Below are 15,121 nucleotides of genomic sequence, written 5' to 3' on the forward strand. Positions count from 1 at the left end.
TCGCAATGCAATTTTAATAGGTTTTGTGAGACATGAAGTGAAGATATCAGCTACAAATTTAGCACTTTGAGGAAGAATCTCATCTACTCCACAAGCTACAAGTAATATACAATCCTTCATTGCGACTGCAGAAGAAATACCAGAACGCCAGTCTTGATGCTGCACATCAACCAAAGACACTGTTAAGAAATATATTATATATACTCAAACAAATAATTAACTTATAAAGGGGCATATGTATTTGTTTGGATTAATCATAGAAGATTCCATGCACTTCACAATTTATTGAGTAAAACCTATCTCTAGAAAAACATTCACAATCATACCAGTAGTAGAATGATCAAACACATAAATTGAGGGTGTCCCAAACCATGATTCTAATTCATAAACTGATAGGGGAATTTTTTGTATGTAATCTTGCACTAAAAAAAAAGCTTTCAGCCACCTAACAAGATTATAAGAGATACAAAATTATGTTCTACTAAGCACTGAACATTAAATGTAACCTTGTTAAATAGCCATGATACCAAAATTCCAAGATGATATTCTCTTAGTATCTCAGTAGTTATTGAGAATTGTAGAGGAGTCAATTAACAATGAATCTCATATTTAATTTGCATAAAATAGGAAGGATAGGAAAAATTTCAATAGTTTTCTTCAAATCTTAAATTACACGAAACAAATTTGCATAAAATACCAAGTGGCCCCACTACTTTAATATCAACATTTTCTTACTAAAAACCTAGAAAAGCTTACCTTTGCATTCCTTATTCATGATTCTAATGATGCAAAGTAGTCTTGTTGTTGGAAAGTATAAACTAAAGTTTGCAGGATACAATGTTGAAGTAGCTTCAGAAAGATCGTCCGAAGGACATGATATGCTTAGGCTAAAGGAGCTTTGAGATTCATTACCATAGTTAGGAATGGGCTCATATTAAATCTTCTGAAGATTGAAGATGAGCCCATTCCTGAGTGTAGTAATGAATCTATAACCTTGACACCCATCTCTTTGTAGACTTGCACATAGGCTTCAGAATGCTGATGACACAATTCATTTGTCTGTACTATTGGAGCAAAAATACTACTATAGAATCCAAAAAAGTTAGGCCAAATAGGTAGATTACAGAATCATGAAATTGTGAACCATTGTACACACACAAGAAGAATAGTACCTTGAAGTACTACTAATTAAATCTTTATGAACAGGTGGGCAACTTAAAAAAATCAAGCATGTCGACTTTGAGAGGTCCTGATTAAAGAGGGTTGTTGAACTGCATCCTAGGTGAGACAAAGCAATAAATATATTAAACTAAGAATATCCAACATTTGCATATAGAGCAGCTGCAACACCAACTTCCATATCAAACACATGAATAAACTATTGAAATGCTAAAAAGTATATGACCTGATCTCTATGGTAATCATATTATAGTTTTGCTACTTTGTGAACAAGAAAGCCATGACATTGAGATATAATTTACAATTATCTATAGAAATGAAGCAAGATGAACATAAAAGATAGAAAAATATAAACTTTCAAACATATTTTTTTAGCTTAACTAGTGCTTCCTGGATCAAAATCATTGGAAACGCCACCTATTAGAAGATATATGGCATACAATACATAATTACAATACAAACCAACTGAAGTCACTAAAAGTAGCATGATGAACCTATTAGTTAACCCTTGTGCCTTCAAAAAATTTCCAAGGTTGCTATGTGCATCAACCTGTATAGTGTACCAAAAAAGTCACAACCACAGAATTCAGGGAAGTATTGAAGTACATACAAAATGTACGATTTCAATGAGAGAGAGGCTTACAAGATGAGGATTTAGATGAAGAGCTTGATGGTAACACTCTGCAGCTTCACTTAACCTTCCTTTCTACATGTATGGACTAGCTAGATTGGACCACACATCATAGAAGTTTGGTCATAACTTCAAAACAAAATTGGAAAAATATAAATTAACAAAAATGTAAACAAAACATCTGAAACCACTCTCAAACATCCTACTAATATATAGTGGAGTTATTATATATTTAGATAGTAAGGAGACCGAGAAGTCTTATAAATAAGATGGCTTCTTGGAATAAATATTTCCAATGAAAAAAAACAATCAGCATAGCATCGATTTCAATTATGTATCCATCACAGGGTTCAAATGAGATTCAACATATCAATAGACATTTCTAGCAAATGCCACTGAATGGTATTGATTCATTGCAAGAGATATTGGTAGCATGGTTGTATGCCATTTTAATGAGAAATAAATTTTATGGTGATTAGCTAAGTCCACACCAATAACAATTTGCAAAAAATATGTCAAGTAATTGTTAGGATAAACCACAGACAGAAATAAAAACTACATGCAAATATAACCAATAACAAAAAAAATAGATCACACAAAAATGAACACAAGGCACCAATATTTAACATGGTTCACCTAATCCCTGGGCTATGTCCACCAAATAGCAAGTTTGATCTTATTACAATCTAGTGATTACAACCTGATTACAAATCGTAATCCCTTACAGCTCAATACCATCGCAAGAACCAATTTTGCATCACAACATAATGAAAAATACCCAACCCTAAACCCTTTTATACAAGTATTAAATTTCTTTAGGGTTATAACATGTTGGCTATAATTAGCCATAACTTTAGTGGCAAATCTATGAATGGCGAATAGTACCAAAATTTTTTTTTGTGGGGCGATGCCCCGAACCCCACTAATTATGAAGTATGTACAGTACTTTTTTGATCAATCACCACAATCTAACACTCTCCCACTTGGGGATTGATCAGGCTCCACACTAAAAAACAATCTCCCACTTGGAGACTAATCCTATAGCAATACCACTACCACATGGGGCTCCCACTGGATCAAACCACCCTGGACTTTGCTATTCTTTTATTCATGTTCAGTCTAAAAGACCAATAGAAGCTAAAGAGGAGTTTAGCTTCTCACTTGTTACAACCTTTTTCAACATATCTACTAGATTTTCATTGGTATGTATCTTCTCTAGCTTTAACTATCCATCCTTAAAAACTGACCGAATGAAATGGTACCACAACTGTATGTGTTTGGTCTTAGAATGCAGAGCTAAATTCTTTGCAAGATGAATGGCACTCTGACTATCTGTGAACAAATAATTATCCTTCTGAGGATGTCCCAATTCTTCCAAGAATAATTGAAGCCATATCACCTCCTTGGCTACCTCTGTAGCAGCAACATACTCTACCTCTGTGGTGGATAGAGCATTAATCTTCTGTAACCTAGAAACCCAGCTCATAGCCGCCCCACCAATAGTAAAGAAATAACCTATAGTACTTCACCTGGATCGATATCCCCTACCAAATTTGAGTCAACATAGCCCTATAAATTAGTAGTAGAGCCCCCAAAGTGTAAACACTTATTGGATGTTCCTCTCAAATATCTAAGAATCCACTTGACAGCATTCCAATGCTCAAATCTTGGATGACTCATATACCTACTAACGACTCCCACTGCATGTGCAATATTTGGCCTAGTGCATACCATAGCATACATCAAGCTTCCTATAACTGAAGCATAGCGTACCTTGGACATCTTATCCTCCTTTTCTTGTGTCTTAGGACACATCTCCTTAGTCAACTTCAAATGACCAGGTAAAGGTGTGCCGAAAGCTTTAGCATTCTCCATAGAGAAATGTTGCAACACCTTCTCAACATAATCAGCCTGAGATAGCATTAATGTTCTATTCTTCCTATCTCTAAAAATCTTCATACCAAGGATTTGTTTTTCTGCCCCCAAATCCTTCATAGTAAATGCATGTGCTAACTGGCATTTCAGGCCCTTAATATGATCCATGTTAGACCCAGCTACAAGCATATCATCAACGTATAAACATAAAATAATGTAGCTATCATCATGCAACCTCTTAAAATAAACACAATAATCTGACTACCACCTATTATCAAACTTGAAATACCATTGCCGAGGTGCTTGCTTCAAGCCATATAAACTTTTCTTTAATTTGCACACTAAGTTCTCCTTACCTTTGACCTCAAATCCCCGTGGCTGAGCCGTATAGATTTCTTCATCCAAATCATCATGAAGGAAGGTTGTTTTAACAACTAGCTACTCTAAATGCAAATTTTTAGTAGCCACAAGACTTAAAATAGTACGGATAGAAGTCATTTTAACAACAAGAGAAAATATCTCATCAAAGTCAATTCCTTTTATCTATGCAAATCCTTTTACAACTAACCTGGCCTTAAATCATTTCTTACCTCCTTCCTCTTCTTTCAACCTATACACCCACTTATTCTATAAAGCATTTTTACCTAAAGGTAACTTGCACAAATCCCATGTCTTATTCTTTAGAAAAGAGTCCATTTCATCTTTCATTGTAGACTCCCACTAAATCTTAGTATCCACCTGCACAGCTTCATCATAACTTTCAGGTTCACCAGCATCAGTAAGTAAAATAGAATACAAAGAGGGAGAAAATCTTTGTGGAGGTTTAATTTGCCTCATTAATCATCTAACATTCACTGGTGTGTGTGGTATTTGTTGTTGAAGTTGTTGCACATCACGAGGAATGGCTGGAACATCAGCTTTTGGAGTATCATCCAACACTACATAATCATCTTCTTTCTTCTCAGGTTGCTACAACAGATCTTTGTACAACACTTTCCAATTGAATATGACATCCCTACTTCTAAAAATTTTATGATTTTCAAAATCCCAAAGCCTATAACCAAATTTATTAATGCCATATCCAACAAAGACACATTTCTTTGATTTAGCTTCTATCTTGGTTCTATTTTCAGAGTCTATATGAGCAAAAGCTTCACAACTGAAGGTCTTGAGAAAAGAATAACTCACCTTCTTACCAGTCCATGCCTCCTCTAGAATACCACAACCCAAAGGAGTAGAGGGACCTCTATTAATCAAATATACTACAGTATTGATAGCCTCTTCCCACATGTGTAAGGGAAACCAATATGCAACCTCATACTCCTTGCACACTCCATTATAGTCTTGTTCATGTGTTTAGCCACTCCATTTTCCTGTGGAGTCCTTGGAAATTTTTTTTGTCTACGAATACCATTAGTGGAGCAATAATCTTCAAATTCATGACTGTAATACTCACCATCATTATCAAATCTAAGACATTTTAATTTCTTACTAGTCTCATTTTCAACCAAGCATTTCCATTTCTTAAAAGTTTGAAATACATCTGATTTCTATCAAAGGAAATAAACCCATACTTTTCTAGTTGCATCATCAATAAATGTAACATAATAATGAGAGCTACCAAGAGAAGATACCTGAGCTGGTCCCCATACATCTGTATGCACAAGCTCTAATTTCTCCTTTTTGTTTTCCTTCCTAGTCTTTACAAAAATCACTCTCTTTTATTTTCCATACACACAACTTTTACAAAAATCCAAATTAACACATTTTAGACTTGGTAAAACTTTCTTTGAGTGAAGTACTTTCATACCTTTCTCACCCATGTGCCCAAGTTTGCTATGCCACAGTGCTATATCAGAATCTACAACAGCTATTTGTCCTCCTTGGTCAACTATAGCACTTGTTCTTGAACATTCATTTTTCTCTGAAACAATCAAAGTAGAAGGAACAATATCACCTGTACAAAGATATAAGGTGCCTACTTTCACACCTTTTGCTATGACAATGGAACCTTTTGAAACCTTCCAATTTTTATCATTAAAAGTTACTACACAACCCTCATCACCGAGTTGCCCCACTGAAATTAAATTCCTACTCAACCTTGGAACATATCTTACCTCATGTAGTAGCCAATGATTCCCATTCTGCAACTTAATCTTAATTTTTCCCTTTCCAACAATCTAACAGGGTTCATTATCCCCTAAATAAACAAGCCCAAAATCCCCTTGGACATAATCAATGAAATAACCTCTATTAGGTGTAGCATGAAATGAAGCACCAGAATCTAAAACCCATGAATCATCAACACTCTCTAAAGATAGAAGCAAAGCATCTTCTTCGAATTTGTTACTTATCACATTTGCCTCCTTGTCTCCATCTGATTTATCTGCTTCATTTTTCTTTTGATTCCAACAATCTTTCTTTTTGTGCCTTGAATTCCCATAGTACCAAAAATTGTTTGGTCCTCTCGATTGAGACCTCCTCCCGTTTGACTTTCCTCTTGATTTCCCATGATTTCCAGAGTTATTTCCTCTCTCAGTCGTTATGCCCCTGCTTTGTGTATTCAAAGCACTTCCTGATGTAGATCCACCTAAGGATTTCCTATGAGTTTCCTCACTCAAAAAAAAACCAATCACATAATCATATTTTAGGGTACTAGATCCAGGAATAGAATTACTCACCACCATTACCAAGTCATTCCAGCTTTCAAGCAAACAACACAAAATCAAGAGAGCCCTAATTTCTTCATCAAAATTGACACCCATAGAAGATAACTAACTAGTAATAGTATTAAACTCATAAGAAATACCTTGTTTGAAGCAGAGGGCTTTTCATATAGTTTTGCTAGGGATTTCATCAAATCTTTTTTCGTCTTTGCTTTTGTAATATTAAATGCCACCGATGGTGCCAAGCATAACCGAATGCTTCTGAGTGCCTTTCTATCCAAAAGATCGCATTTAGCCTCTAACATAGTTCCCTGATTCTTGGCTTTTTCTTCCAACTGATTCCATAAATCCTTCTAATATAGATAGTCTTCCATTTGCATCTTCCATAACTAGAAGTTCTACAAATTAAACCTATCAACCCTCAGCTTACCCTCATCTGCCATCACTCCCACTCAACCGTGAGACTCCCACTTAATTGTGAGACTTTTTTGGCAGAGGATAACTGATAGACAACCTCACTTTGATACCACTTGTTAGGACAAACCACAGACAAAAAATAAAAACTACATGCAAATATAACCAATAACAAAAAATAATAGATCACACAGATATGAACACAAGTATGATCTTATTACAATCCAGTGATTACAACTTGATTACAAATCATAATCCCTTATAGCTCAATACCGCCACAAGAACCAATTTTGCATCACAACATATTGAAAAATACCCACCCCTAAACCATTTTATACAAGTATTAAACCAGTTTAGGGTTATAACATGTTGACCATAATTAGCCATAACTTTAGTGGCAAATCTACGAATGGCGAATAGTACCAAAAAAAAATAATTTTGAGGCGATGCCCCAAACCCCACTAATTATGAAGTATGTACAGTACTTTCCTAATCAGTCACCACAATCTAATAGTAATAAACAAATGGTTCTGAGATAATATAATCATAAGTGGCATCATTAAGCAATGGACATAATCAAGGAGATCAGATGCATCCCATTCTCATGTCTATTCATGCCTCAAGAGTGGATATCTTTCAAAATAATCAAAAATAAATTACCTTTCTTTTCTTATCATCTTAGATATGCTCTATTTCAAGACAACAACCTAATGAGCTTTACTAGAGCAAGTATGAACATCATATATTAGAGACAGTATCTAAGAGATCACACACTTTAGATTGTATATCAAAGATAGCATATATTGAAGTACAAGAATTCATTGATAACAAAGGAAGTATGTGGTAGATTACACTTGGCACTTCCAACTCATGGATAGTGACTTATTTTGTCTCCAATTGCTCAAATCCAAAGTCAATTTGTCTCACAGGTCCTGTAACACCCGTATCCCTAATTGGTGTCTTCTAACCCTATCAACTAGGGCTTCCTCAATCCACTATCTCCACACAACCCTATAATGAATTGGTGATAGATTCACCATCAAATGAAAATTATATAATGTTCCCAAACATAAAATATACCCATTGTTTGGCTAGGTTAGCCACTGCAATACTCAGTACCCAATTTCAACACTTGTTCTCACTGTTCAACTTGTGATCACACTGTTCCCCCATGATTTCTGTGTATACATGGTTAGCAATATCTATATACAAGTTAGGCAATGACCTTCCATGAATATTAGGCCTTTATATTCATGGAATGGTCTTCATTAATCCTAAAACCTGACTGCTATAATAGGAACAATCAAAGACAAATCACTACTCTAGAACTCACGCAACAAAAATTTCAATGTAATGACAAAACACATCCGAGATTAGATAAATTGAATGACTAAACTTGCTAATTTTATTAATGCATCAACCCAAATCAAATTAAGATTCTAGAAAGTGAAATAGTCTGCAGAAAATGAAAGTTTTTATTGTTGTCATTCACCAGTTAAGAGAGCCTTTGACTAAGCTGAGGGATAAACTCAGCTAGAGAAGAAAAAAAAAATTAATTTCCACTTGAGGTGGGGCCATTACATCAAGCATCAAACACATGGGCCCTAACTCTGGCAGGTACCCTAGAGTTTAACAACCAAACCTTACTGCTGAAATGTGTAGGCCTAAAACTTTATAGGAGAGATCCAAATTACCTAACATGTAACCTTGCAATCATAAGTTGGGCCTAAATCATCTTCAAGAGACCATATACCATGAAAAGCATGGGCTGGCCAGTCCCAAAATCTTGAAAATCGGCCCTAAATTTGAGTGAAAAGAGGCCCAGATCAGATAATTAATGTGGCATTTATCTTCAATGCCCAAGGATAAGACTCTAATGAAATGTGTGGGCCTAAATATAGGTGTAATTTTGACATGTCAAACCTTAATTAAGGCATATGGATTCAAAACTCTAAGCATGCAGCCACTTTCTAATTAGAAATTTGGATGCATATTTAAGACAGGATGTCACCAATTTTAAATGACAGACATCAAACATGGCATCAACTGTTGGCATTATGATACATTTTTGTCATTAGTTACAACACTTATTGGATTCTGAATGCTTACCAAGCTCTCACCAGAAGCCAAGCTTTACCTAGTTCTCAGTGTTTACCGAGTAATCAAGGTGAACAAAGAAGTCAATGTTTACCGAGTAATCAAGGTGAACAAAGAAGTCAGTATTTACCGAGTAATCAAGGTGAACAAAGAAGTAAGTGTTTACCGAGTAATCAAGGTGAACAAAGAAGTCAATGTTTACCGAGTGATCAAGGTGAACAAAGCAGCCAATGTTTACCGAGTGTTCAAGGTAAAGAAAGGAATCAGTTTTGACCGAGTGAAGATGTACTAAGATGTAACCGAGAACTTCATGATAACCGAGCTCCTGAGGTTATCAAGGAAATTAATTTTTACTGAGCTCAGACGGATATCAAGGAAACTAACTATCACCGAGTCACAAGGTTCTATCAAGTGTTTCCTTTGATCACCGAGCTACAGTTCAGATAAAAGTATTCACCGAGTGACATCTCTTCTACCGAGTCTCCAGTGGTTACCGAGTTCAGAACTACTCGAAGTGTTTAGTATGGACCATGCCTTCACTTCTACTGAGTGCATGACGATGCCGAGTAACACAGTGGACGCTGAGTATCAGAAGGACACCGAGTCAGTTCAGTGAACCCGAGTTTTTACCTTGGGCCAACTTTGTATAGAGATTTGCACTTGTTGTTTTGGCCGACCTTGCATGTATTGTTTAGCCAACCTTGCATGTATTGTTTATATGGATGGTATATATATGCAATGTATTGTATCATTCAAATATAGTTGTTATGGCAATGGTAATGAATGGAAATGTAAAAGTGTGAAAGTGCGAAAGAAATACATGCGTGCAAAAGTATGTGGGCTGAATTGTGAAGATATTCAGTAGGTCAAGTTTTGGAGCAGAAAAGTTTTATCTATCACACCAAGGTGAATCAGAGCATAGCGGATCTTATCAGCAATCACTTGTAATCAGATCCACTGTTTCATTCTAACAGGTGAATCAGTTTTTGTAAATCCTTTAACAAGGTAGACTTAACAGTCTTTTGTAAATCTCCTAACAGAGTGCATACTTTATTGTATGTTTGGAAATCCTCTAACAAGGTGGATCTAGCAATCCTTTGTGCTCCTAACAGGGCAGATCACCAGAAGTGGTCATTGTAAGCCTTAACCGGCCAACTTCATACTGCAATAACGAAGCTTGTGGGTTTCATCCCCACCCCAGTTTTACTTTCTATTTGGAAGGTTTCTGGGTCACCAAATCTGTGTGTTCAAGTGTTGCAAATGATTTTGTTTCATGCTTACAGTAGGTTACTTGGATGAATGGTGAATATATCAGCATACAGTTTTATTGTTTAAAATTTTAGAAGTTATTGATTCACCCCTCCCCTCTTAGTAACTTATCATATCTTGAATATTTCCAACAATTGGTATCAGAGCTATAAGGTTCTCAAGATAAAAGTTTCACAGCTTGAGCAAAGATCAAGGACAATGGAGATATTTAGACTTGACAAAACTATTGAGAATGAAAAGCTAGATCTGAAAATGGCCATGGCTCAACTCAATGAAGCAAAAGAGCATCTTTCACAATCCTTGAAAAGAAGAAAAGAACTTGCAAAGCAAATGAATGACCATCAGTATGTTGAAGAAAAGATTGAAGATCTCTCACCATCAAATAGTTCAGATGATGCTAACAAAGCAATCAAAGAACTCTTAGAAAAGAATGGATCTCTGCAGGAAGAAGTAAGAAAGCTCAAAAGGGAACAAGGAATCCAGTCCATCAGGCTATGCGAAATCTTGGAGCAAAGGAACAAGGTAGCTGAAGACTTAGAGGTAAGGAATAATCAATCCTCTCAGCTTGAAAATCTTGTAACTCAATTATCTAATGCAAATGAAGAAATTATGAATCTGAGATCTGAGAATGAGAATTTGAGAAATGACTTAATTACTGAAAGACAAATCAATGCAAGCTTACAAAGTGATCTAATCTCTGAAAAACAAGTCAATGAGAGAATGGTAAAATCTCAAAAGGACATGGATCAATTGAATCTGCAAAATGAAGAAAACTTTCATAAACAAAATGGTAAAGTAGGCCTTGGATACAAGGAAGAAGGTGAATCCTCCAAACAGGCTACTCAAAAGAATTAAAAACCTACTTGCAGCCACTATGGTAAGTTAGGTCATACATCTAACGGATGTTGGAGCAATGGAAAAGGCAAATTTAATGGAAAGTGCTACAATTGCAATCAGCATGGACACAAAGCCAATGAATGCAAAAAGAAACCAAAATTTGAAGGTAAATGTCAAAAATGCCAAAAGCAAGGTCATAAGGCATTAGAGTGCAAATTCAAATCATTTAATCCAGCTGAACAACTCGTCAAAGCAATATTTGGTTGGGACTACAACACTTGGTGCAGATGTCATTATTGTGGAGAATATGGTCATACTGGCATAAACTGTGTAAGGCATCACCTAAGAAAAAGGGATACCACTGTAAGATGTTATACATGTACAGAACTTGGTCATATATCTAAAAACTGCATGAACATAAAGAAAGTCGAGGATGAAAAGAAAATCAAAGTGGAAAATATTCGGAAGCAAATGAAGCAGCAATGGATTTCTACGTCTACCGAGCCAGATAATTCAAGTGATGGAATGGTCACTCAAGAAGTGAGTGACTCTACCATTTCCAATTAAGACTCATCAGGATAAGATCAGGACTGTATCTACAAAGCAATATCCTAAGCAGTCATAGAATGAAAATATGATCAAATCAGTATTTCAGATACATCAGGATCATGGTCGGTACATGACCTTACCGAGCTCAGTCAGGTGCAATAAGGCCTCTTTCACCAAGTTGCACTTACCGAGCATGGTTGGTTCTTCTCTTACCGAGTTAAGGGCGGTTTAACCTATTTTCTTTTGGTCACCGAGTTGCAAAGTTTAAGCCAAGCTAGTGGATGACAGTCTGTCGATCGCATCTACCTCCGTACTAAACATTAATGGCAAATTTTTCATCAAAAGGGCAGATTTCAACCTCATTTTTATCACGAATTTGAGATTTACAAAAAGAGGGCTTTCAAGCGAATTCAAGTGAGTTGAAGAGATTTTCCAGCGAAGTATTCTTACGAAATCTTTTCACTCATCGAGTAGCAATGGCTTCCGCAAGCACCAGCAGTAGCAAGGCGAAGAAAGGATCTGAAATGCTTGTGAAGGAAACAAAATGGAAGGCACCGATGTTCAAACTTGTTCCTGCCATCGCTGAATCACTCGACCCGCATGGAGCTCAATCACAGATTTCTCCAAAGGTACTTCTAATCAATGATATTCGTACTCATTTCAAGTGTACTGTGCAAGAAATAGGGACACTAGATATGGATAGCACCCTAGCCGAGTTATGCGTGGATGGAACCCTAAAACCTGAGTTCAAACATTTGGAAACCAAAGGCTTAACCCATATCCCGCATCTGCCAAGAAGTTTCCAAGTGAAATGGGTGAGGTATATCTTGAGCCGAGTACATAATGGTCAGTTGTGGTTGGAACAACCAGTTTTGATAACCAAAAAGATGATTCACAAAATCATGGGTCTCCCAATGCTCAGCAAAGCCAAAACCACAAAAACCCTAGGACGGGATGAGTTACAAAAGAAAACCCAAGCTGAATGGGATGGCAGAGGTTTAAAACTCAACAATGTTTTAGATATAGAACTGAAATTTGGTATTTATGTTATTGCATACAAACTGTATAGTTCCAGCAGGCTGAATAGTGTATCTTGCGAGGCTGTAGATTTGGCATATAAAATTGTAAAGAAAAATATGGAGTTTGACCTAGCTGATGTGCTATTAAAACAATTCAATAAAAACATGGAAAGCATAAGGACTGCAAAGACAAACCCTTGTAAATTTGGTTCTTTGCTAGTTTGTTTATTTTTCTATGTACATAAATTCTTTCCATCCAAAGGTACAGTTGTATGGAGGAAAGATACTCCAATTTTGTATCAAATAAATGAATTCATAGTAGAAATGGGTATGAATTTTGACAAAGTAATGGATAATTATTTTGAAGATTTCAAGGAAAGGATGAACAACAGATTTAGAATACCTCCAAAACTTGTTGAAGAGTATAAGGATGATGTCTATTTCATGGTTGACTGTGACAAGGTATACATACAGGCAGTTAGACCCCGAGTTGCATGGGTGAAACCTCTTTCATATGAGGTAAATATTGATGAAACAAGGGATATCATTGAAGCACTGGTAAATGAGCCAGTAGACCCAAGGCAACAAATTTTTGGTACTTATGATGAAGCAAAGGCCAGAATTGAACTGGAAATCAAAATTCCACAGGCCATCAGCAAAGGAAAAAGGAAAATGGCCAAATTGAAAACTGAAATGAGTTCTCTTATGGTCACTGAGGGAAAAGGTGAAGATAAAGAAAGTGAAGAAGAAGAAGAAGGAGAAAAAGAATCAGAAAAAGAGCAACCGGCAAAGAAGAAAGGCAAGGTAATCATTACCAAGCCCAAGAAGCAGCCTACTGCAGTATTCACTCGGAGAACGAGAAAAGGTATTCAGGAACCTGTATTGGTCAAACCTGCACCTACATTCGAGCAAAGGCTCAAATCATTGGAAGAAGGAGCTGGCATTGAAAATTTCAAGGCATTGAGATTTGAGACAAGGACTGATGCAGAGAAAATGCAAATTGAGGAACTGGTACTTAACAAAATGGGAAAATGGAAATACTCCCCAGACCAGATTGCTCCTCATATCTCTAAAGAACTACTGGAGAGCCATGATGGGAGTTAGTCACCAAGATGGTAAAAGATATATATGAGCAATCTTTGAAGAATCTTCGGCCTAGTCTCACTAGAGCAGAGGTAAAATCTAAATTGAAAACCTATGAAGGTAAAATGATGATCAGATTCCACACTTGTTTGGTTTTGATCACAGATATAGAGAATGTTGTAAATGATGCTACAAACATGTGGAAAAACATCTATCATCTACATAAACCCAGTATAGACCCAGTAGAAATAAAGGATGATGACAGCGGCAGCAGCAGTGATGAATCAGATAGCACTCCATCCATCACAGTTACACCAGGAGAGTTGCATGCAATGATGGAAGAGAAAGAGGAAGAAGACAAAGAGGAAGAAGCTGAAGAGGAAGATAAAGAGGATGATACGGTAAAAATTGCAGCAGCAGTTATTGCATCCCTTCCTCACTCCCCAGCCAAACCTGTGACATCATCAAGGTTGGAGTCAGCTTCAGCAGGTTCATCTACACTAGATTTACCATCTACACCTACCATATCTCAACTCCAGGTATCATCAGTAGAAGTGACTACCACTTCATCTATCGAGCTGCATCCCTCTTCGACTACCGAGCTGCACCCCTTTTCATCTACCGAGTTAGCCTCCTCGACTCCATCATCATCAGTTGGTATTGCTGTAAGTTCTCAAATTTTGACAACTCAAATTTGTTCTACAATTTTGTCGCCATCTACTTCAGGCACAGTGAGCTCAGATACTATATTACCGAGTGTATCACCATTTTTGGCCAGCACTCAAATTTTTGACCCTGTACATACTTCTATTGGCACTCAAACCTCAAGCATCCCAGTTTTTACTGCTAGTCCTTCTGTCTCTACTGTTGTGTCTATTCCAAAGGTCAAACCAGTCATCTCAGAAGTCAAACAAAAGCAACCATTAAGACTTATGATCACTGGAAAGGAAATTCTTGAAGACATTGACTTGGACACAGAGATAGTAATTCCAAAGATTGACTTTGATAATGCTACCATTGAAGAAATGAGGTATGCTAGTCAACTTATTGAGAAAAAGGCTACTCAGATGCATTTAAGATCAGAAAGGGATAAGGAATATAGGATAATTGAGGAAGCCCGGAACATAATTACTGAGGCTATAGGTGTTGATGTTGATACTTCTCAACACATTTTGATTCAACTGGAAGAGGCAGTTAATAAATTCAATGAAGATGCCTCCGGACAAGAAAAGCTAATTGAGTGTGTAGAAAAGAAATTTGATAATAAGGTATTAGGGCACATTTCCTAGAACATTGCAATAAATCAGGTTGCATTAACCTCAGTTTTGGCAGATATGGAAAATTCTTTTAATAATGTAACATCTCTTTTTGCTAAGCTTTGTGATGTTACCGAGTACACTAAAGGAATAAGAGAGAAACTAAATAAAATTGATGAAGATCTTAAGGTAAGCGCACAGAACTTGAAGCTTGACCCCAGTTCAAGCTCATCTCATCACCTCAGA

The sequence above is a fragment of the Cupressus sempervirens genome, chromosome 7 (assembly GCF_028749045.1).
Source record: "Cupressus sempervirens isolate cs-2001-9-10 chromosome 7, ASM2874904v1, whole genome shotgun sequence".
In the NCBI taxonomy this organism is placed as follows: Eukaryota; Viridiplantae; Streptophyta; class Pinopsida; order Cupressales; family Cupressaceae; genus Cupressus; species Cupressus sempervirens.